At 36.8% G+C, this 21,948-nt stretch overlaps 1 pseudogene; it reads right to left on the minus strand.

Moving 5' to 3' along the window:
- Positions 1–12,531: 12,531 nt before the first annotated feature.
- LOC136136878 (CDK5 and ABL1 enzyme substrate 2-like) overlaps positions 12,532–21,948 on the minus strand; it is a 140,495-nt pseudogene continuing 131,078 nt past the window's right edge.

Consider the following 21,948-nt stretch of genomic DNA (forward strand, 5'->3'; position numbering starts at 1 on the left):
CCAGGAAAACTGCAGGGGTGTGAGATATAGTAGATAAATGAATATAAAAAGAAAATAGATGCTCCTTAAATAATAATAAACTTTTAAAATCTGCTGGTTTTATTTCAAAAATTAGGCAAATATAATTTTAAGAATTTTTACGTAAATATAATTTTAAAGTATTTAAAAACACAAGATAACCACTAATTCAATTAAGAATTGAATACATACCATGTAAATTATTGCAGAAGTTAAGACAAAACATATTTAGTTTATATAGCCCTCTAAAATATAGAATGAGAAAATGAAAAAAAAAAAAAGTTCTTTAAACAAGAAGCATACCACATGAAGATAATAAAGTCCAAGCTAAAATGAGCCCTTTGGGAAACCTCCTGCCCTGTTGGTGGGAATGTAAATTGATACAGCCACTATGGAGAACAGTATGGAGGTTCCTTAAAAAACTAAAAATAGAACTACCGTACAACCCAGCAATCTCACTACTAGGCATATACCCTGAGAAAACCATAATTCAAAAAGAGTCATGTACCACAATGTTCATTGCAGCTCTATTTACAATAGCCAGGACATGGAAGCAACATAAGTGTCCATCGACAGATAAATGGATAAAGAAGATGTGGCACATATATACAATGGAATATTACTCAGCCATAAAAAGAAAAGAAATTGCGTTATTTGTAGTGAGGTGGATGAACCTAGAGTCTGTCATACAGAGTGACATAAGCCTGAAAGATAAAAATAAATACCGTATGCTAAAATATATATATGGAACCTAAAAATATATGGTTCTGATGAAGCTAGGGGCAGGATAGGAATAAAGACACAGATGTAGAGAATGGACTTGAGGACAAGGGGAAGGGGAAGGATAAGCTGGGACAAGGTGAGAGAGTAACGTTGACATATATACACTACCAAATGTAAAATAGCTAGCTAGTGCGAAGCAGCTTCATAGCACAGGGAGATCAGCTCTGTGCTTTGTGATCACCTAGAGGGGTGGGATAGGAAGGGTGGGAAAGAGGTGCAACGGGGAGGGGATATGGGGATATATGTATACATATAGCTGATTCACCTTGTTATACAGTAGAAACTAACACAACATTGTAAAGCAATTATACTCCAATAAAGATATTAAATAATAATAAATTTTTAATTAAAAAAATAAATAAAATGAGCCTGTTAAATCTTATTGTTTTCCAAATTATATACAAGGAGCAGCATAAAAGGGGAATTCTAGTAATTATATATTTTCAGACTCAGTCCTAAAATAAAATGTTAACTTTTCTCTCCATACACATCCTTTGGTTCTGTTCTTCATTTTCTCTGTCCATCTCTACTTCATGCTTCATTTAGTTTTTATGCATAAGTCTTGGCTCCTGGAGACATCATTTACAATGAGAGAAACATCCCCTCCATATAGCATGGCCTGACTTCTAGAGACCTCTAACCCATGTGTTGGTCCCAATAACAGTATTCCTACTCCTGGGAAGTAAATCAAAATATTTATAAAAAGTTGTTAAACTAAATATAAAATAAAACTCATTTAAAGACAACTCATATGAATTAAAATTTGGCTATATGCTGCAAAAAATTAAGATGCATGGTACAATATGATTGCAAATAAAGAGCTAGGTAAAGGTATATTTGGCAAACATAGATAGTGTCCCAAATACATTTCCAAGCTACGTTTCTGTAGCTTGTTTCACAGAATTTAGGTTTATTCAGCCCTTATTGAGATATTGTGTGGGCACTGGGTCTTATTGAACAAATTCCATTTGTCCTGGAGTAGGTATGATTGTTCTGAGGGTGACATTTAAGTCCTGGGTACTCAAATTCAGGTAAACTGATCTAGTTGCAAGAGAAAATGTAGGCCAATACAGGCTTTTATTTCTTTTTCCAATAAAGTTTGTATTCTTTTCCTACATAATTGGATGAGTCACTGATTTTACAGTTTGCAGTCTTCTCCCTACAGAGAGTAGAGCCTGAAGCATCCTAACATTCTCATCAGCAATTTTTGTTTCAAGCCTGGAATTTTAATTTGATGAAAGATGCACCAAGATGAAGAATCCTGCATCAAGTTTTTTTTTTGTTGTTTTTTTTTTTTTTTTTTTTGCTGTACGCGGGCCTCTCACTGTTGTGGCCTCTCCTGTTGCGGAGCACAGGCTCCAGACGCACAGGCTCAGCGGCCATGGCTCACGGGTCCAGCCACTCTGCAGCATGTGGGATCCTCCCGGACCAGGGCACGAACCTGTGTCCCCTGCATCGGCAGGCGGACTCTCAACCACTGCGCCACCAGGGAAGCCCCTGCATCAAGTTTTACATTGCAGAGAGAATCTCTTTTTTCTTTTAGACTAGAACCTTCATGTCTTGCTTTTCACTATGTGTGGAAGTACTTCAGAGCTTGCTGAGCTAGCCATCTAAGGCTAAGCAAATTTCTCTAACATGTAGAAAGCTCGTTTTTCCTTTTGACTCTGACATAGTACAGTTAGTGTTCACGGCTGCTACATAAATGGTTTGCAAAATCAATGAAAGCATTACAGGGCCAGAGTTAGCATGCACTTCTCCTGGTGACTCTGGAGGCATGTTACCTTCCAAATAAAGTCACCTTCCCAGCAGACACACCACAGCTCTTGTTTCGAACATCCCAGAGGCTGACGATCCCGACTGGCTAGTGACCCACAAAAAAATTGTACCACCCTGTTTATGAAAACTATCAATATGTAGCCTTTAATAAGTACTCCTGAGAGACGCAAGAGGGAAGAGATATGGGAACACATGTCTATGTATAACTGATTCACTTTGTTGTAAAGCAGAAACTAACACACCATTGTAAAGCAATTATACTCCAATAAAGATGTTAATTAAAAAAAGTACTCCTATTAGTTAATTACTCAGGGGTTTCATTTCTACCCAACAAGTACCAAATATTTAAATTAACATCCTTGATTTTTAATAATAGAAGATTGATTAAGGATCTATTTTCAATTTTGAAAAATATTCAGAAGATTCCATAAGGAAAAGAGATGAGATAATATAAATAATAGACCAATCACCCACAGTGAATTTATGAAGTAGATAGTGGGATAAACCTGGATAATGGAGTTTTTATGAATACACTAGTCACAAGACGGAGAAAATATATAACCAATGGCTCTCTCTAATTCAGTTCTTCTTTTAATCTTTTCATATCTTCTAGAATTGTGGGTCAATACTTTGAATAAACAGTGAGACCGTACATTGTGTTAAAGTGACCTAAACCATGAACAATCAGTTTTATTTCAGTCAGAGATCATGCTTGGACATGCCAGCTAGCAGAATGGCAAAGCCTGTCACAGCAAGGAGAGGATAAAGATAAGCTCTTCCAGGACTTTCTGGGCTAAAAAATAAAATATCTTGTGAATCTTTCTCTGAATCTGAATAAAAAAGTGAATCCCTAACCAGTCCTTGCCTGTCCTCTTGTGAAGATGGCTGAGAAACACAATAAAAGAGGGACCATTAAGGCCTGGGTCAGAGTTTGAGATTCACATCCTTCTCATATATTATTTCAGTTGGATGTTTTGTTTTCTGTGGTTTTCAGAACTGATACTAGAACACTGAAGCACTTTCCAAACTACTATGTTGTAAAGGCCAAGAGTTTTAGAAACATTCTGACACAAACTAAAAAGCCATGATGTATTGAGAGTGTTATGGGTCTCATTAGATAGGCATCAGATGAGTGCAAGGCATGAGGCTTGCAGGATGGGGATATCCAGCTTACTAGCTGCTCTGAGTATTTTGGTTAAGCTGAATCTGTAATACAGAATCTATTGTGTGTGGATGCAATAAATGCAGTGAATGTGAAAAGAGAGTATTATTACAAAATTATTTTCTGTTGCAACATACATGCACACACATGGATTCATGTGCACACACGCACACACAAACACACACACACATTCACAAGCAGTGTTTACATATCTTCTGAATTCAGTTCCCTCCTAAGAATTCCCAAAGATGCTTACCTCATTATTTTTCACCTGGACTTTTGCAATAGCCTTTAAAATTATTTCTTCATTCTTTGTTCACCTTCCACAATATGCAAATGTGACTGTCATTAGACATAGATTTAATCATGTCACAAAATCTTCAAAACAAAATCTACATTCATAACTATGGTATATTTAAGCCAGATTAAGACATTTTGCTGCCTCTAGTTGGTAATTAATTTATCACTGCTTGAAACCAATAGTCTTTCAATACTTGTTCCTCTATTATTTATGGATGAGGCTGAGCATCCATGTGAAAAGGGGCAGAAGAAATCACTCAGCCTCCCTCCAACTGTCATGCACAATTCAGCTCTGGTTCCAACTTGCTTAACTTGTTTTGCCAAATGAAAGTCACATTAGCAGTCTGATCTTTCTTAAGAGGGAGTTAGGATACTCCTACCTTATTATGTAGCAATTCCACTCCTACATGTTTGCCAAAGAAAATAAAAACATATGTCCATGAAAAAGAAATTCACAAAAAATTATTTATAATATAATTACCCCAAACTCGAAAAAAAGCACTAATGTGTTTCAGCAGGAAAATGAATAAATTGTCCTACATTCACACAATGGAATTCTACTCAGTAATAGAAAAGAGCAAATAACTGTTACGCACAGAAACATGGATGAACTTCAAAAATGGTATGTTAAGTGAAAGATACTAGACCAAAAAATTCCATACTACATACATTCTTTTATATGAAAACTAAATACAGGCAGAACTAATCTATGGTGAAAGAACAGATAGTGTGCAGGAGAGAGAATTAACTAGAAGGGGTATATGGAAATTTCTGGAAGATGGAGATATTCTATATCTTGTTTCTTTATGGGAGATGATTTCAGAGGCATATACAATTGTCAAAGTCTATCCAACTGAATGCATAAGCGGCATGCACTTTATTTTATGTTAATTTTATCTCAGTAAATAAGGTAGTTATGAGCCATCTCATCTTTTGTTGTTTGAACCTATTCCTCTGTGGTACCATCCCTTGTCACAAGTAGCCAATAAGTTTTCTTTGCTAACACATTCAGAATTTTTTCTGAGATGTATCACAGTAAATATGCTTTCCTCTATATTATTAACTTTCTCATAAATTATTAGCACCCAGTGATTTTATGCAGCTCAATATAAATAAATGCATTCAACAAGTACTCAGCTGGGGTGGTACTAATTTGGGCTCCATATCTGAGGATACTGACAAACTTATCCCACTCTGGTATTCTAGCTTCCTCTTCTGAAACTGCTCAGTAGAAAGCCTATATTCATTTCAGCTGCAAAGAACAGCTGATAATTTCCTGGATGTATCTTGCAATTTATCTAGTGTTGCATAGTGGTTACAGAACATAGCTGCCTGAGTTTGAATCTTTCCTTTCACATTTACTACCTAAGTGAATTTTGCTAAACTACATAACTGGTCTATGCCTCATCTTAATTTATGTAAATTGGGCATATATATCCAACTCATAGGATTTTATGAGTATTAAATGAGTATGTGTGTGGCTTAGAATAGAGCCTGATATATAGTACAATGTGTTAGTTATTAATATGTTAATATTATTATTAGCACTTCAGACATTTGCACTTTTTTTCATTTATTATTTTATTACTTATTATTTTCCTTCTCATTTGATTTATTTTTTTAAATTAATATCTGGGATTTTTTTAACATCTTTAAGGGAGTATAATTAGTTTACAATGGTGTGTTAGTTTCTGCTTTATAACAAAGTGAATCAGCTATACATATACATATATCCCCATATCTTCTCCCTCTCATGTCTCCCTCCCACCCTCCCTATCCCACCCCTGTATGTGGTCATAAAGCAACAAGCTGATCTCCCTATGCTATGCGGCTGCTTCCCACTAGCTATCGATTTTACATTTGGTAGTGTATATATGTCCATGCCACTCTCTCACTTCGTCCCAGTTTACCCTTGCCCCTCCCCATGTCCTCAAGTTCATTCTCTACATCTGCATCTTTATTCCTGTCCTGGCTCTAGGTTCTTCAGAACCTTTTCTTTGTTTTTTTTTTTTTAAATTCCATATATATGTGTTAGCATACAGTATTTGTTTTTCTTTCTGACTTACTTCACTCTGTATGACAGACTCTAGGTTCACCCACCTTACTACAAATAACTCAGTTTCGTTAAGTTTTATGGCTGAGTAATATTTTATTGTATATATGTGCCACATCTTCTTTATCCATTCATCTGTCGATGGACACTTACTTAGGTTGCTTCCATGTCCTGGCTATTGTAAATAGAGCTTCAACAAACATTGTGGTACATGCTTATTTTTGAATTATGGTTTTCTCAGGGTATATGCCCAGTAGTAGGATTGCTGGGTCATATGGTAGTTCTATTTTTACTTTTTTAAGGAACCTCCATAGGGTTCTCCATAGTGGCTGCACCAATTTACATTCCCACCAACAGTGCAAGAGTGTTCCTTTTTCTCCACACCCTCGCCAGAATTTATTGTTTGTAGATTTTTTGATGATGGTCATTCTGACTGGTGTGAGGTGATACCTCTTTGTAGTTTTGATTTGCATTTCTCTAATGATTAGTGATGTTGAGCATGCTTTCATGTGTTTGTTGGCAATCTATATACCTTCTTTGGAGAAATGTCTATTTAGGTCCTCTGCCCATTTCTGAATTGGGTTGTTTGTTTGGCTTTTTTTTGATATTGAGCTGCGTGAGCTGCTTGTAAATTTTGGAGATTAATGCTTTGTCATTTGCTTCATTTGTAAATAGTTTCTCCCATTCTGAGGGTTGTCTATTCGTCTTGTTTATAGTTTCCTTTGCTGTGCAAAAGTTTTATTAGGTCATATTTGATTTTTTTTTGCTTGTTTTTATTTCCATTTCTTTAGGAGGTAGGTCAAAAAGGATCTTCCCGTGATTTATGTTACAGAGTGTTCTGCCCATGTTTTCCTCTAAGAGTTTTATACTGTCTGGTTTTAAATTTAAGTCTTTTAACCATTTTGAGTTGATTTTTGTGTATGGTGTTACGGAATGTTCTAACTTCATTCTTTTACATGTAGCTGCCCACTTTTCCCAGCACCACTTATTGAAGAGGCTGTCTTTTCTCTATTGTAATTCTTGCCTCCTTTATCAAAAATATGTGCGTGGGTTTATCCCTGGGCTTTCTATCCTGTTCCATTGATCTATATTGATGTTTTTGTGCTGGTACCATACTGTCTTGATTACTGTACCTTTGTAGTAGAGTCTGAAGTGAAGGAGCCTGATTCCTCCAGCTCCATTTTTCTTTCTCAGGCTTGCTTTGGCTATTCAGTGTCTTTTGTGTTTCCATACAAACTGTGAAATTTCTTGTTCTAGTTCTGTGAAAAATGCCTTTGGTAGTTTGATAGGGATTGCAATGTATCTGTACATTGCTTTGGGTAGTATAGTCATTTTCACAATGTTGATTCTTCACAATGGTATATCTCTCCATCTGTTTGTATCATCTTTAATTTCTATCACCAGTGTCTTATAGTTTTCTGCAAACAGAACTTTTGTTTCCTTAGGTAGGTTCAGTCCTAGGTATTTTATTCTTTTTGTTGCAATAGTAAATGGGAGCATTTCCTTAATTTCTCTTTCAGATATTTCATCAGTACTGTATGAGAATGCAAGAGATTTCTGTGCATTAATTTTGTATCCTACTATTTTACCAAATTCATTGATTAGTTCTAGTAGTTTTCTGGTAGCATCTTTAGGATTCTCTATGTATAGTATCATATCTGCAAACAGTGACAACTTTAATTCTTCTTTTCTGGCTTGGATTTCTTTTATTTCTTTTTCTTCTCTGACTGCTGTGGCTAAAACTTCCCAAACTATGTTGACTAATAGTGGTGAGAGTGGACAACCTTGTCTTATTCCTGATCTTAGAGGAAATGGTTTCAGTTTTTCACCATTGGCAACAATGCTGGCTGTGGGTTTGTCATATATGACCTTTATTATGTTGAGGAAAGTTCCCTCTATGCTTACTTTCTGGAGGATTTTTATCATAAATGGGTGTTGAAAGCTTTTTCTGCATCTATTGAGATGAACATATGGTTTTTCTCCTTCAATTTGTTAATATGCTTTATTACATTGATTGATTTGCATGTATTTAAGAATACTTGCATTCCTGGGATAAACCCCACTTGATCATGGTGTATGATCCTTTTAATGTGCTGTTGGATTCTGTTTGCTAGTAATTTGTTGAGAATTTTTGCGTCTATGATCATCAGTGATATTGGCCTGTTGTTTTCTTTTTTGTGACATCTTTGTCTGGTTTTGGTATCAGGGTGATGGTGGCCTCGTAGAATGAGTTTGGGAGTGTTCTCTCCTCTGCTACAGTTTAGAAGAGTTTGAGAAGGTTAGGTGTTAGCTCTTCTCTAAATGTTTTATAGAATTTGCCTGTGAAGCCATCTGGTCCTGTGTTTTTGTTTGTTGGAAGATATTTAACCACAGTCTCAATTTCAGTGCTTGTGATTGGTCTGTTCATATTTCTTCCTGGTTCAGTCTCAGAAGGTTGTGCTTTTCTAAGAATTTGTCCATTTCTCCCAGGATGTCCATTTTATTGGCATATACTTGCTTGTAGTAATTTCTCATGATCCTTTATATTTCTGCAGTGTTAGTTGTTACTTCTTTTTCATTTCTAATTCTGTTGATTTGAGTCTTCTCCCTTTTTTCGTTGATGAGTTCAGCTAATGGTTTATCAAATTTGTTTATCTTCTCAAAGAACCAGCTTTTAGTTTTATTGATCTTTGCTAATGTTTCCTTCATTTCTTTTTCATTTATTTCTGATCTGATCTTTCTGATTTCTTTCCTTCTGCTAAATTTGGAGTATTTTTTTTCTTCTTTCTCTAATTGGTTTAGGTGTAACATTAGGTTGTTGTTTGAGATTTTTCTTGTTTCTTGAGGTAGGATTGTATTGCTATAAACTTCCCTCTTAGAACTGCTTTTTCTGCATCCCATAGGTTTTGGGGAGTCTTGTTTTCGTTGTCATTCATTTCAAGGTATTTTTTTATTTCCTCTTTGATTTCTTCAGTGATCCCTTGGTTATTTAGTAGTGTATTATTTGGCCTCTATGTGTTTTTATTTTTTACGGATTTGTTTCCTGTAATTGGTATCTAGTCTCATAGCCTTGTGGTTGGAAAAGATACTTGACATGATTTCAATTTTCTTAAATTTACCAAGGCTTGATTTTTCACCCAAGATATGATCTATCCTGAAGAGTGTTCCATGAGCACTTGAGAAGAAAGTGTATTCTGTTTATTGGGGATGGAATATCTTATAAATATCAATTAAGTTCATCTTGTTTAATGTGTCATTTAAAGCTTGTGTTTCCTTATTTATTTCATTTTGGATAATCTATCCATTGGTGAAAGTGGGTGTTAAAGTCCCCTACTATGATTGTGTTACTGTCAATTTCCCCTTTATGGCTGTTAGCATTTGCCTTATGTATTGAGGTACTCCTATGATGGATGCCTAAATGTTTACAACTGTTATATCTTCTTCTTGGATTGATCCCTTGATCATCATGTAGTGTCCTTCTGTGTTTCTTGTAATAGTCTTTATTTTAAAGTCTACTTTGTCTGATATGAGAATTGCTACTCCAGCTTGCTTTTGATTTCCTTTTGCATGGAATATCTTTTGCCATCCCCTCACTTTCAGTCTGTATGTGTCCCTAGGTCTGAAGTGGGTGTCTTTTAGGTAACATATATATGGGTCTTGTTTTTGTATCCATTCAGCCAGTCTATGTCTTTTGGTTGGAGCATTTAATCCATTTACATTTAAGGTACTTATAGATATGTATGTTCATATTACCATTTTCTTAATTGTTTTGGGTTTGTTATTGTAGGTCTTTTCCTTCTCTTATGTTTCCTGCCTAGAGAAGTTCCTTTAGCATTTGTTGTAGAGCTGGTTTGGTGGTGCTGAATTCTCTCAGCTTTTGTTTGTCTGTAAAGATTTTAATTTCTCTGTTGAATCTGAATGAGATCCTTGCTGGGTAGAGCAATCTTGGTTGTAGGTTTTAACCTTTCATCACTTTAAATATGTCCTGCCACTCACATCTGGCTTGCACAGTTTCTGTTGAGAGATCAGCTGTTAACCTTATGGGGATTCCCTTGTAGGTCATTTGTTGTTTTTTCCCTTGCTGTTTTTAATATTTTTTCTTTGTATTTAATTTTTGATAGCTTGATTAATATGTGTCTTGCTATGTTTCTCTTTGGATTTATCCTATATGGGACTCTCTGTGCTTCCTGGAGTTCACTGACTATTTCCTTTCCCATATTAGGGAAGTTTTCAACTATAATCTCTTAAAATATTTTCTCAGTCCCTTTCTTTTTCTCTTCTTTTTCTGGCACCCCTGCTATGATTCAAATGTTGGTGCATTTAACATTGTCCCAGAGGTCTCTGAGACTGTCTTCAATTCTTTTCATTCTTTTTTCTTTATCCTGATCTGTGGTAGTTATTTTCACTATTTTATCTTCCAGGTCACTTATCCTTTCTTCTGCCTCAGTTATTCTATTATTGATTCCTTCTAGAGAATTTTTCAATCATTTCTTGTGTTGTTCATCATTGTTTTTTTGCTCTTTAGTTCTTCTAGTTCCTTGTTAAACGTTTCTTGTATTTTCTGCATTCTATTTCCAAGATTTTGGATCATGTTTACTCTCATTACTCCAAATTCTGTTTCAGGTAGACTGCCCATTTCCTCTTCATTTGTTTGTTCTGGTGGGTTTTTACCTTGCTCCTTCATCTGCCCTGTGTTTCTCTGTCTTCTAATTTTTCTTAACTTAATGTGTTTGAGGTCTCCTTTTTGCAGGCTGCAGGTTTGTAGGTCCCGTTGTTTTTGGTGTCTGCCCGCAGTGCGTTAAGTTTGGTTCAGTCGGTTGTGTAGGCTTCCTGGTGGAGGGGTTGGTGCCTCTGTTCTGGTGGATGAGACTGGATCTTACCTTTCTGGTGGGCAGGACTGCATCCGGTGGTGTGTTTTGGGGTGTCTGTGACCTTATTATGATTCTAGCAGCCTTTCTGCTAATAGGTGAGGTTATGTTCCTGTCTTGCTAGTTGTTTGGCATAGGGTGTCCTGCACTGTAGCTTGCTGGTCGTTGAGTGGAGCTGGGTCTTAGCATTGAGATGGAGTTCTCTGGGAGAGCTTTTGCCATTTGATATTACATGTAGCTGGTACATCTTTGTTGGACAGATGTCCTGAACTCAGCTCTCCCACCTCAGAGGCCCCAGCCTGACACATGGCCGGAACACCAAGACCCTGTCAGACACACAGCTCAGAAGAAAAGGGAGAAGAAAGAAAGAAAAAAAGAAAGAAAGAAAGAAAGAAAGAAAGAAAGAAAGAAAGAAAGAAAATAAACTTATTAAAATAACAAAATTTGAAAAATGTAAAAGTAATTAAAAAGAGAAAGAAAGAAGAGAGCAACCAAACCAAAAAACAAATCCACAAATGATAGCATGTGCTAAAAACTATGCTAAAAACAAACAAACAAAAGAAACAGACAGAATCCTAGGACAAATGGTAAAAGCAAAGCTATACAGACAAAATCACACAAAGAGGCATACACACACACACTCACACAAAGAGAAAAAGGAAAAAAAATATATCTATATATATTTTAAAAAAAGGAAGAGAGCAACCAAATCAATAAACAAATCTACCAATATTGATAAACTAAATACTAAAGTAAGAGAAACATAAAACCAGAAACAAATTAGATGCAGAAAGCAAACCTCAAGGCTCCAGTTTCTTCCAAAGTCCTCTGTCTCAATTTTGGGATGATTTGTTGTGTATTGAGGTATTCCAGAGATATAGGGTGTTGATTGTGGAGATTTAATCCGCTGCTCCTGAGGCTGCTGGGAGAGATTTCCATTTCTCTTCTTTGTTCACACATCTCCCGAGGTTCAGCTTTGGATTTGGACCTGCTTCTGCGTGTAGGTCACCTGAGGGCGTCTGTTCTTTGCTCAGACAGGATGGGGTTAAAGGAGCAGCTGATTTGGGGGCTCTGGCTCACTCAGGCCTGGAGGAGGGAGGGGTGCAGATGTGGGGTGAGCCTGTAGTGGCAGAGGCCTGCGTGATATTGCAACAGCCTGAGGTACGCCGTGCGTTCTCCCGGGGAAGTTGTCCCTGGATCCCGGGACCCTGACAGTGGCGGGCTGCACAGGCTCCCGGGAGGGGAGGTGTGGATAGTGACCTGGGCTTGCACACAGGTTTCTTGGTGGCTGCAGCAGCAGGCTTAGCATCACATGCCCGTCTCTGGGGTCCGCACTGATAGCCACGGCTTGTGCCCGTCTCTAGAGCTCGTTTAGGCGGCGCTCCTCTCTGGCTGGTGAGTACTGGTTGGCACCGATCCTCTGTGTGGGAATCTCTCCACTTTGCCCTCTGCACACCTGTTGCTGCACTCTCCTCCGTGGTTCTAAAGCTTCCCCCACCCCGCCACCCCTGTCTCTGCCCGCGAAGGGGCTTCCTAGTGTGTGGAAACTTTTCCTCCTTCACAGCTCCCTCCCAGAGGTGCAGGTCCTGTCCCTATTCTTTTGTCTGTTTTTCTTTTTTCTTTGCCCTTCCCAAGTACGTGGTGAGTTTCTTGCCTTTTGAAAAGTCTGAGGTCTTCTGCCAGCGTTCAGTAAGTGTTCTGTAGGAGTTGTTCCACACGTAGATGTATTTCTGATGTATTTGTGGGCAGGAAGGTGATCTCGATGTCTTACTCCTCCGCCTACTTGAAGGTTTTACTTTTACAACATTTACTTTGTTGTAAAGAATTTTCTCCTTGACTCGGACTTCCTTAAAAAAGGAATTTACTTGTGTTTGTAAAAGTTAAATTAGCATGGGACATGGAATCATATAAATGGAATCATATTCAAGGAAAGTGTTTTGAGTTTTTCATAATTAATTGTTTCCATTTCATGACAACATTATTATGAAAACTGATGTTCTGTTTCCTGGAGTTTTGTCCACATTAAGCCTCATGCTAAGATTGTCCACTTATTTCTTGCATTTTATTTTATCAGCATTGTTATGGCACAGATGAGTAAATAAAATGCTTGGTGAATATCTGCTTTGTCACTCTGGCAGCTATTTCCGCAATCTTTCAACACTCCTCTTTCCTTCAACACTCACAGAAGATGCCATGCTTCCCAGAGGCAATAGAATCCACTTGGTAGAAACATTCTCAAGTCTTTGTAGTCCCACCTATGCGTATACCTACTTTCCTGCCTATCCTTGCTTGCATCCTTCCCCCTCATAGTGGAAAATGTTATCCTTCTGTGTTCCAGATGCCATCTGCTCACAACTTTTTCAAGGACCTCAGTCTAGAGATTTCTCCTCTATCTGCTTTCTCCCCTCCATTTCTCTCATGTATTGTCAACTTCTTCTTCTCTACATATTTTGTTGTTTAGTTTAAGAATATTTATTTTGCAGTATAACAACTAAACATCTTAGTTGTAAAAATTTCACATGAACATTTATAGTAAATTTTTGGATTGCCTGTTCCTTTTCGTTCCTTTTTTTGTGTAACAATTTTATTGTGATGTAATTCACTTACCAGCTATTTGAAGTACACAGTTCAATGCTTTTTAGTAGATTCACAGAACTCTGCGACAATCTCCACAATTTTAGAAAATTCTTGTCACACCCAAAAGAAACCCTGTTCCCATTAAAAATCACTCTCTATGTTTCCTCAATATCTCACCGCCAGCCTTAGGCAACCATTAATCTTTCAGCCTCCACAGTTTTGCCTATTTTGGACATTTCATGTAGTAAAGAGAATTATATTTTAAAAGTTCTTTAAAGAATTCTAATATGGCTTCTTTTATTTCTCATAATGTTTTCTAGATTCATCTATATTATAGCACATATCAGTACTTTTTATTGCTGAATATTCCATTATATGCATTTTCCACATTTAATTTATTCCATTCGTCAGTTATGGACATTTGAGTTGTTTCTACTTTTTGGCTATTATGACTAATACTGCTAATATGCTATGTGTACATAAATATTTGTGTGGACATATGTTTTCATTTCCCTTGGGTGAAGAAGTAGGATGTCCAGTAGGAGCTGGATCATACTGTAATTTCCTTGGCTCAAATTTTTGCCTCTTAAATACATAGTCTTCCTTCAAAATCCAACTGCATTTTCACTTTTCCTCTCTACCACGAACAGTGAGTAAATCATTCCATCTTATCTGCTTTTATAACGTTTCATACATAAATATGTTGAGTGTTTTATTATTGTTGTTATAATTATGAGTTTATAAATCTATCTCCCCACTCATTGTGAGAGTTTCTGTGGAAGGAAAGAAATTTTATTCATCTTTTTTTCTCCAGCTACTAACTCATAGTTCTCAATAGATGGTCAACTAAGAATTCAGGCATGAATGAACAATTTGTGGCTTATTCCAGTTTAATAATTCAATTCAACAGCATTACATATTGTGGGTCAGGCATTGTACTGTGCCTTGAAGATGAGTAAAAAGAGGCTCCTGGTCATGAGGGCAAAAACAGAGAAAAATGCACAGGAAGGTTTCCTGCAGACACCCTGCACACGTTGGCTCAAAAGCCCATGCCCTTTCTCCTGATTGCTCAGCCTCACAGTGTCTGTGCTCTGCTGGAAAGGAGATGGGGAGAAAGCCAGGGAACCAGACAGGAATGTTGGAGCAGGAGCTTGCCTGCTGAGTGGAAACTGAAAGGTGATAACAGTCAGAGGCCCAAAGTAGACAGATGAGCAGGAACCTAGGTTTTAGAATAGATACTATTTCAAATGTGATGAGATTTGTATTTATTTCAAAGGCCAAGGCAGCCCAGTATTATATCTAAAAGCAGACCACTAGCCAAAAGTGTTTTTAGCTAGACTGAAATATGGCGGAGAGGGCAGTGGGAAAAGGGGAGGCCAGTTTAAATCTGGAGATGTTGTTAAGTTATTTATTTATAATGTAACACATGTTGTTTGAGCAAATATCAATACAAAGGCCCACAGTGTGCTGGCCCTTGGGAAACGGGAGTAAGGAAACGTCCTGACTGATATACGCATACATATATATATGACATACATATGTGTATTATTTCCTCATTTGTAAGACACCATCACAAATTTAATATTAGTTTTTTTGGGGAAAAGCACTACGTTAAACATAAAAGTCAATTGTAAGATACATTCCAATATTTGAAATGTAATAATATGAAAAAAAAGTTGTGTTCTAAAATTGAGGAAACATTATACAATATACTAAACGTTATACCTATCTATAACATATTTATGTTATATAATATTCAAATAAACGAATCTGAATGATACTGAGTGCTAAGTGTTTTTCACATGTGATCTCATCCATTCCTCCCCACAACCAAACTACAGTAGGGAACACAGATGGAGCACGCACAATGTGCTCTTATATTTTCTATGCAATCTTACCAACAACTCTACCAGGTAGGTACTATACTGTGAGAAAACAAAGACAAAGTTATTCCCCAAGGTCACTGAATAACTAGCCCACAGACATGGAGTGAGTGGGTGAGCCAAAATTTCAACCCACGCAATATGTGTGTCTGTGCTTTAATTGTAAGACAATACCACTTCCTACATAAGGCAGATTTTATCCTTATTTTACAAATGAAGAAACTGGAGGTCAGAGAGAGTGATATGATATTCATAAGTAGTTCATAAGAATTTTAAAAGAAATTAAACCTGTTTTTTTACTATTTTATTGAGATATAATTGACTTACAATATAACTTACAATATAAGTTTAAGGTATACAGCATAATGATTTGACTTATCATGAAATAATTGTCGCAATGTTTAGTGAACATCCATCATATATAGATGTAACATTAGAGAAATAAACTTTTTTTTCCTTGTGATGAAAACTCAGGATTAACTCTCTTAACAACGCTCATATATAACGTACAACAGTATTAATTATATTTATCATGTTGTATATTACTTTCCTGGAACCAATTTATCTTATAACTGGAAGACTGTACCCTTCGGCTACCTTCATCCTATTCCGCTTTTCCCTATCCTACCCCCACCTCTGGTAGCCACAAATCTGATCTCTTTTTCTATGAGTTTCTTTGCTTGTTTTTGAAGTATAATTGATCTACAACACAATGTTAGTTCCTCGTACACAACATAGTGATTCAATATTTCTACACATTTCAAAATGATCACCATGATAAATCTAGGTACCGTAAGCTAAACTTGATTTTAACCCAAACCCGTGGGTTCTAATATCTGTAATTTTTTGCTATATTTTTGCCATACCATCAAGCTTTTCTGAATGAGTAGATTGGTAAATATGCTCATATAAAAATTAGTTTTGTTTTAAATGTCTCTTGGCAACATATATTCTTAAGTAAATATCTGTTGTGTATCTTCAAGGTTAGGCTCTGTTGCTCTGGGGATATATTTAGGAATGAGAATTTTGCATGACACCTCTCATATCACACTTGAAGGAATTTGGGGACAATCTCTGTCCTGAAACACATTGCCCTTTAATGTTAAGCTATGTGTCATTAGTACAGACTAGCATGTTAGGCTTATATAAATGAATAGGTAACCTTTTAGCCCTTAGCCTATACTGCATTTTAAAGTGCTTCATATATTTATTATTTATCACAACACTTATTTTTAAAAATTACAAAATATTCATTATTATCACAAAAGCACACTTGATTTGTTGATTTGAATGGGTTGCAAGAAGAGCTTGAGAATATTTACTAGTGGCCATCCTTTTGTGTATAGAAATTCATGTGAAACACCCTCACTCTTGAGCTTCCAAACATTCCCAAGCTATAAAAATAAAAACAGAGCAAAAGTTCTTTTTAAAAGTGACATGAAGTCATTATTTAGAAAATGTTCTGACCTTGGACATTTAAACTCTTTGCTTCCTTTATTCTCTTTTGCTCACTATTGGAATAGCATGCTTTGTCTTGAGTGTTAGTTTCTAGCTTTCACAGAAACTTTTCTTGAAGTCATGAAGAAAAATGTACATTTTACTGACAGTCAAAGGGAAAATGTCTCGATACCATAACAGCATACTGAAAGGAAATAGAAAAAATAATCCAGGATATTTTTAAGAGATTCATTTTTGGGTTCAGGTAAAGGATTACATAGAATTAATGCCTTCTAGTTTTCTTTTCTCTGGAATGTATAAAAAAGATGTATTAGTTTCCCATTGTTGCTGTTAACTACACCTTACAGCTCTTTCCTTCCATTCCATTATGAAACCCTCTGCTGTGTTTAAAACCATCCACCTCTGGCTTTAATTTATGTTCAATTTACTAAAAAAAATGTATTTTTTTATGAAATATCTTTTTTTTTCAAACCTGATATGTTTTCCTCATATCAAAAGACATGGAGAGGGAACTAAGAAAAACATTGTTATCCTTTGGTACATTAGTTATCTGTTGCTGAGGAATATACTACCATAAATTTAGCATCTTACAACAAAACACATTTAAGTATCTCACAGTTTCCATGGATCAGGAGTCTGACACAGTTTTCTGCTTCAGGGCCTCACAGATTGCAATCAAGTTGTCAGGAGGGCTGGAATCTCATCTGAGGCTCAGGGTTCTCTTTCAAGCTCATATGATTGTGGCTGTTGGCAGAATTCAGTTCCTTGGAGCTGAAGACCTGAAACGCTAGGTTCCTATAGATTGCCCACAGTTCCCTGCCATGTGACCCTCTCTATAGGTGGTTTACAACACAGCAGTGTGCTTCCTCAAGGTCAGCAGGAGAGCAGACTGAGTCTGCTTGGAGTCATAATGTGTATAGATAATGTGCTATAATCATGGGAGTACTATCCTTACCTTTACAGTACAATATAATCACAAGAGTGACAGCCCATCCCAGTTTCTATATTCTATTGGTTCAAAACAAGTCACATGTCCCACTCACACCCAAGGGGAATGGATTACACAAAAGAATGGTAATAAATAGCCTGACTCCATTTTTGATGTTTTATTGCATACAACTTTTATGCTTCACCCTTCCTTCTTCCCCTTCTGCTCACATCTGAGCAAGTGATAGCAAAGTCCTTCCTCTTTGGGGCCTGTGGGAAAGTCACATCACACAAGCCCTGTCTACATGTAAGTACACTGACCTCAGTACCCGGTCTAACTACCATAACAACCCCAAATCAAATTCCTTTCCCTGCTCTGTGAGGCCATTGTCAGACCAGGCCAAGACACCTGTCTTGCTCTCCTACAAAGCCTCGTTATGTGAGTGATACATATTTTCATACCCTCTGGTGTAAGTATGACATCATCATTCTTGACTTCTGAACCAGATTTCAGGTGCAGGGTCCAACTGTTTCTGCAGAGTGTTTACAACAGGCATAAACACCAGGGAATGGGGATCACTGACAGTCACCCTGGGGTCTATGTACCGCACCAGCTTTTGATGCTGCAGCAGGAAAAATGCATAGTCCCTCTAATTTGAAGCTTCTTTAGAGCTTCTGTTATGGGAGGTATAGAAACCATGTTACAGGAGATTCTGCCTTGCCATTATAAAAATAGGTTGGATAACTATAGATATAAGAAAAACAACACTTCTGATATTCCATATTTTCAGACATCAGTAGGCATAATCACAAACTTGATTATATGCGCAATTGACAAAGAATATTTTGAAAATGAAAAGGTGAGAAATGTTTAAATATTGAATGAGCATGAAATATGTGTGTATGTATACATATATACATGTCCTCAGCTGTACCTGGTCATAGGAAAAGTCCAAATGGTCATAGGGAAAGTCCAAATGGATCCTGATTAGTTCTGCATTGGTCAGGAAGTGAAGTGTTTTTTAAACTCCCATCTCCTCACCAGGTTTCGAAGACCTCCAATTTTCATTCAGTTAAACTTCCAGTATGTTTTCCATTTGTCTATAGACAATGGGTCAGTAAGGAGGAGGGGGAACACATATTGGAGAATAGCTAGTAATGAACTCTTTCAGCTTTGCTCCCCAGTACTTGTAATAGAAAAGTCCAACCTTGTCCTCTCCTTGGTGGAATCAGACCTCCCTACTCTTCCTCTCTAGGTATAGTCCTCCTTTCCCACTGTCCTTGCTTTACTAATCTTTGACTACCAAAAATATACCTCCATTAGTACATAGGTGTGTCATTCTGACTTGTACTTGTACACGTATCTTTTTGAGTCTTTTTCTATTTCAGTGTAGGGTTAGGGAAGTAAAAATAGCTCCCAGCTTAATAATAGAGAGTAGAAGAGAGGGGCAAAAACTCAGAAGAAGCAGAAATTAATATTTTGAGCTATAACTCTGCCTCCAGAAATAGATTTGTTTGTTTTAAGTTAGATGCTCTTCCTCAACCAATAATAAGATGCATTAGTTAAATATACATAAACACAGTATTTTTAATATAACAACTTTGTGGGGAGCTTATTGTGGCAGGGAATATGTTTCTTTCTTCTGTATAATTATTACAGTGTTCATAATGATGCCTGGCAATGAAGGCACTCAATAAATACAGATTTAATTGAGCTTTATATGCTATACTTAATAACAAATAGTTTAATTAGAACAGAGGTTCTCACTTATGCTAACATACTATTATTCTTTATCCTTTGACTTGTGAAATAAATTTATTGTACAAATCTTAAAACTGCTTTTATTTTCCCCCCAAAATAAAAAATATGTGCTTTTGGTAGGGTATAGGAGCTGCAATAGGTTAATTTTTATCCTTTCGTTACTAATTGATTAACATGGCATACTGACTTGTGACTCTGCCACTCAATATTCAGCTTTTCTTTCTTTGTTGCAAAGTTGTATCATTTAGCTGTTGCTGCATAACAAACCATCTCAAGACTTGGTTACTTAAAATAATAATTATTAAATCTCATATGTCACAAGGCTGTGTGCTGGTTGATCTTGACTATGCTTGCTCATATTTCTACAAGTTAATTCTACTTCCTGTGTCTGTCATCTTCCTCTTAAGCCCTGAGGGTCAGTCCAAGCACGTTCTTCTTGCATTATGACAGAGTCTATAAAGAGCAAGATTTCTCAAATTCAACTGTATTTCTATTTTAGATTGAATAATTCCTTCTTTTGGAAAGTTGTCATGTCCATTACAGGATGTTTACGAGCATCACTGGCCTCTACTCACTAGATGCCAGTAGAATCCCCCAAATCGTGACAACTAATAATGTTTCCAGAAATTGCCAAATTCCCCTGGGAGAAAAATTTCCCCAGGTGAGAACCACTTCTCTAGCAGCAGAAATGTGCAAGGCTTCGTGAGTCCTGTGCTTGGAGCTGCACACCATCACTTCTACTTCATTCTATTGGCCAAAACAAGTTAGATGGAGAACGAAGCAAGAGGAAGGGCAGACCAACTTGCTCATGGCAAAGTTACATGGGAAGGGGTATGAATACAGGTAGATTGGAAGAACTGGCTGTTAAAACAGTAAATGTACCTTAGCAGTTATAAGTTCAGGAATTTTGCTCTAGTATAGACTCTCTTCCAAGCCCATAATGTTTTCCATAATTTTCGATCTTATTAGAACAAATTTCCAGGACTTGGATCCTGTGCTATGACTAATTCTCTTTTGGTCTGATTGTTTGCAATATCTACAAGACATAATAAGTAGAACATAAATAAAATAACATTACCTCTTTTATACTTTACATATTAGGTTTTTCCAATATAACACAAAAAGCAGTCCAATCTAAAAATTATTTTCTTTTAACTGAGGTATAGTTGATCTACAATGTTGTGTTAGTTTCTGGTGTACAGCAAAGTGATTCATTATGTATATATTCATATATATTATTTTTCATATTATTTTCCATTGTGGTTTATTACAGGATATTGAATATAGTTCCTTGTGCTATACAGGAGGACCTTGTTGTTTATCTATTTTATATATAGTCGCTTGTATCTGCTAATCCCAAACTCCTAGTTTATCCCTCTCCCACCCCTTGCCCCTTTGGTAACCATAAGTTTGTTTTCTATCTGTGAATCTATTTCTATTTTATAAATAAGTTCATTTGTGTCTTTTTAAAAAGATTCCACATACAAGCAATATCATATGATATTTGTCTTTGCCTGACTTACTTCACTTAGTACGATAATCTCTAGGTCCATCCATGTTGCTGCAAATGGCATTATTTCATGCTTTTTTATGGCTGAGCTGTATTCCATTGTTTATATATACCACAACTTTATCCATTCATCTGTCACTGGACATTTAGATTGCTTCCATGTCTTGGGTATTGTAAATAGTGCTGCTATGAACATTGGGGCACACGTATCTTTTCGAATTAGCATTTTCTCCACATATATGCCCAGGAGTGGGATTGCTGGTAACTCTACTTTTAGTTTTTTAAGGAACCTCCATACTGTTTTCCATAGTGGCTGCAGCAATTTACATTCCCACCAACAGTGTAAGAGGGTTCCCTTTTCTCCACACCCTCTCCAGCATTTTTATTTGTAGAATTTTTAATGATGGCCATTCTGACTGGTGTGGTTTTTTGTTTTGTTTTGTTTATTTTTGGCTGCGTTGGGTCTTCATTGCTTCACACGGGCTTTCTCTAGTTGCAGGGAGCAGGGGCTACTCTTCGTTGCGGTGTGCAGGCTTCTCATTGCGGAGCACAGGCTCTAGGTGAGGGTACAGGTGCTCAGTAGTTGTGGTTCACGGGCTCTAGAGCTCAGGCTCAGTAGTTGTGGCGCATGGGCTTTGTTGTTCCGCAGCATGTGGGATCTTCCCAGACCAGGGCTCAAACCCATGTGCCCTGCATTGGCAGGCAGATTCTTAACCACCGCGCCACCAGGAAAGTACCTCAGTGTAGTTTTGATCAATCTAAAAATTATTTATACTGCAATATTAAGTTCTATAAATGATAATAGTTATTCCTCACTTTAAAAAGGTATATTCAGGGACTCTCTGAAATTCAGCTTATTCAGCCAACGAGTATATTAGACTGGATCATATGA

This window comes from Phocoena phocoena, chromosome 17 (genome assembly GCF_963924675.1).
Source record: "Phocoena phocoena chromosome 17, mPhoPho1.1, whole genome shotgun sequence".
Lineage (NCBI taxonomy): Eukaryota > Metazoa > Chordata > Mammalia > Artiodactyla > Phocoenidae > Phocoena > Phocoena phocoena.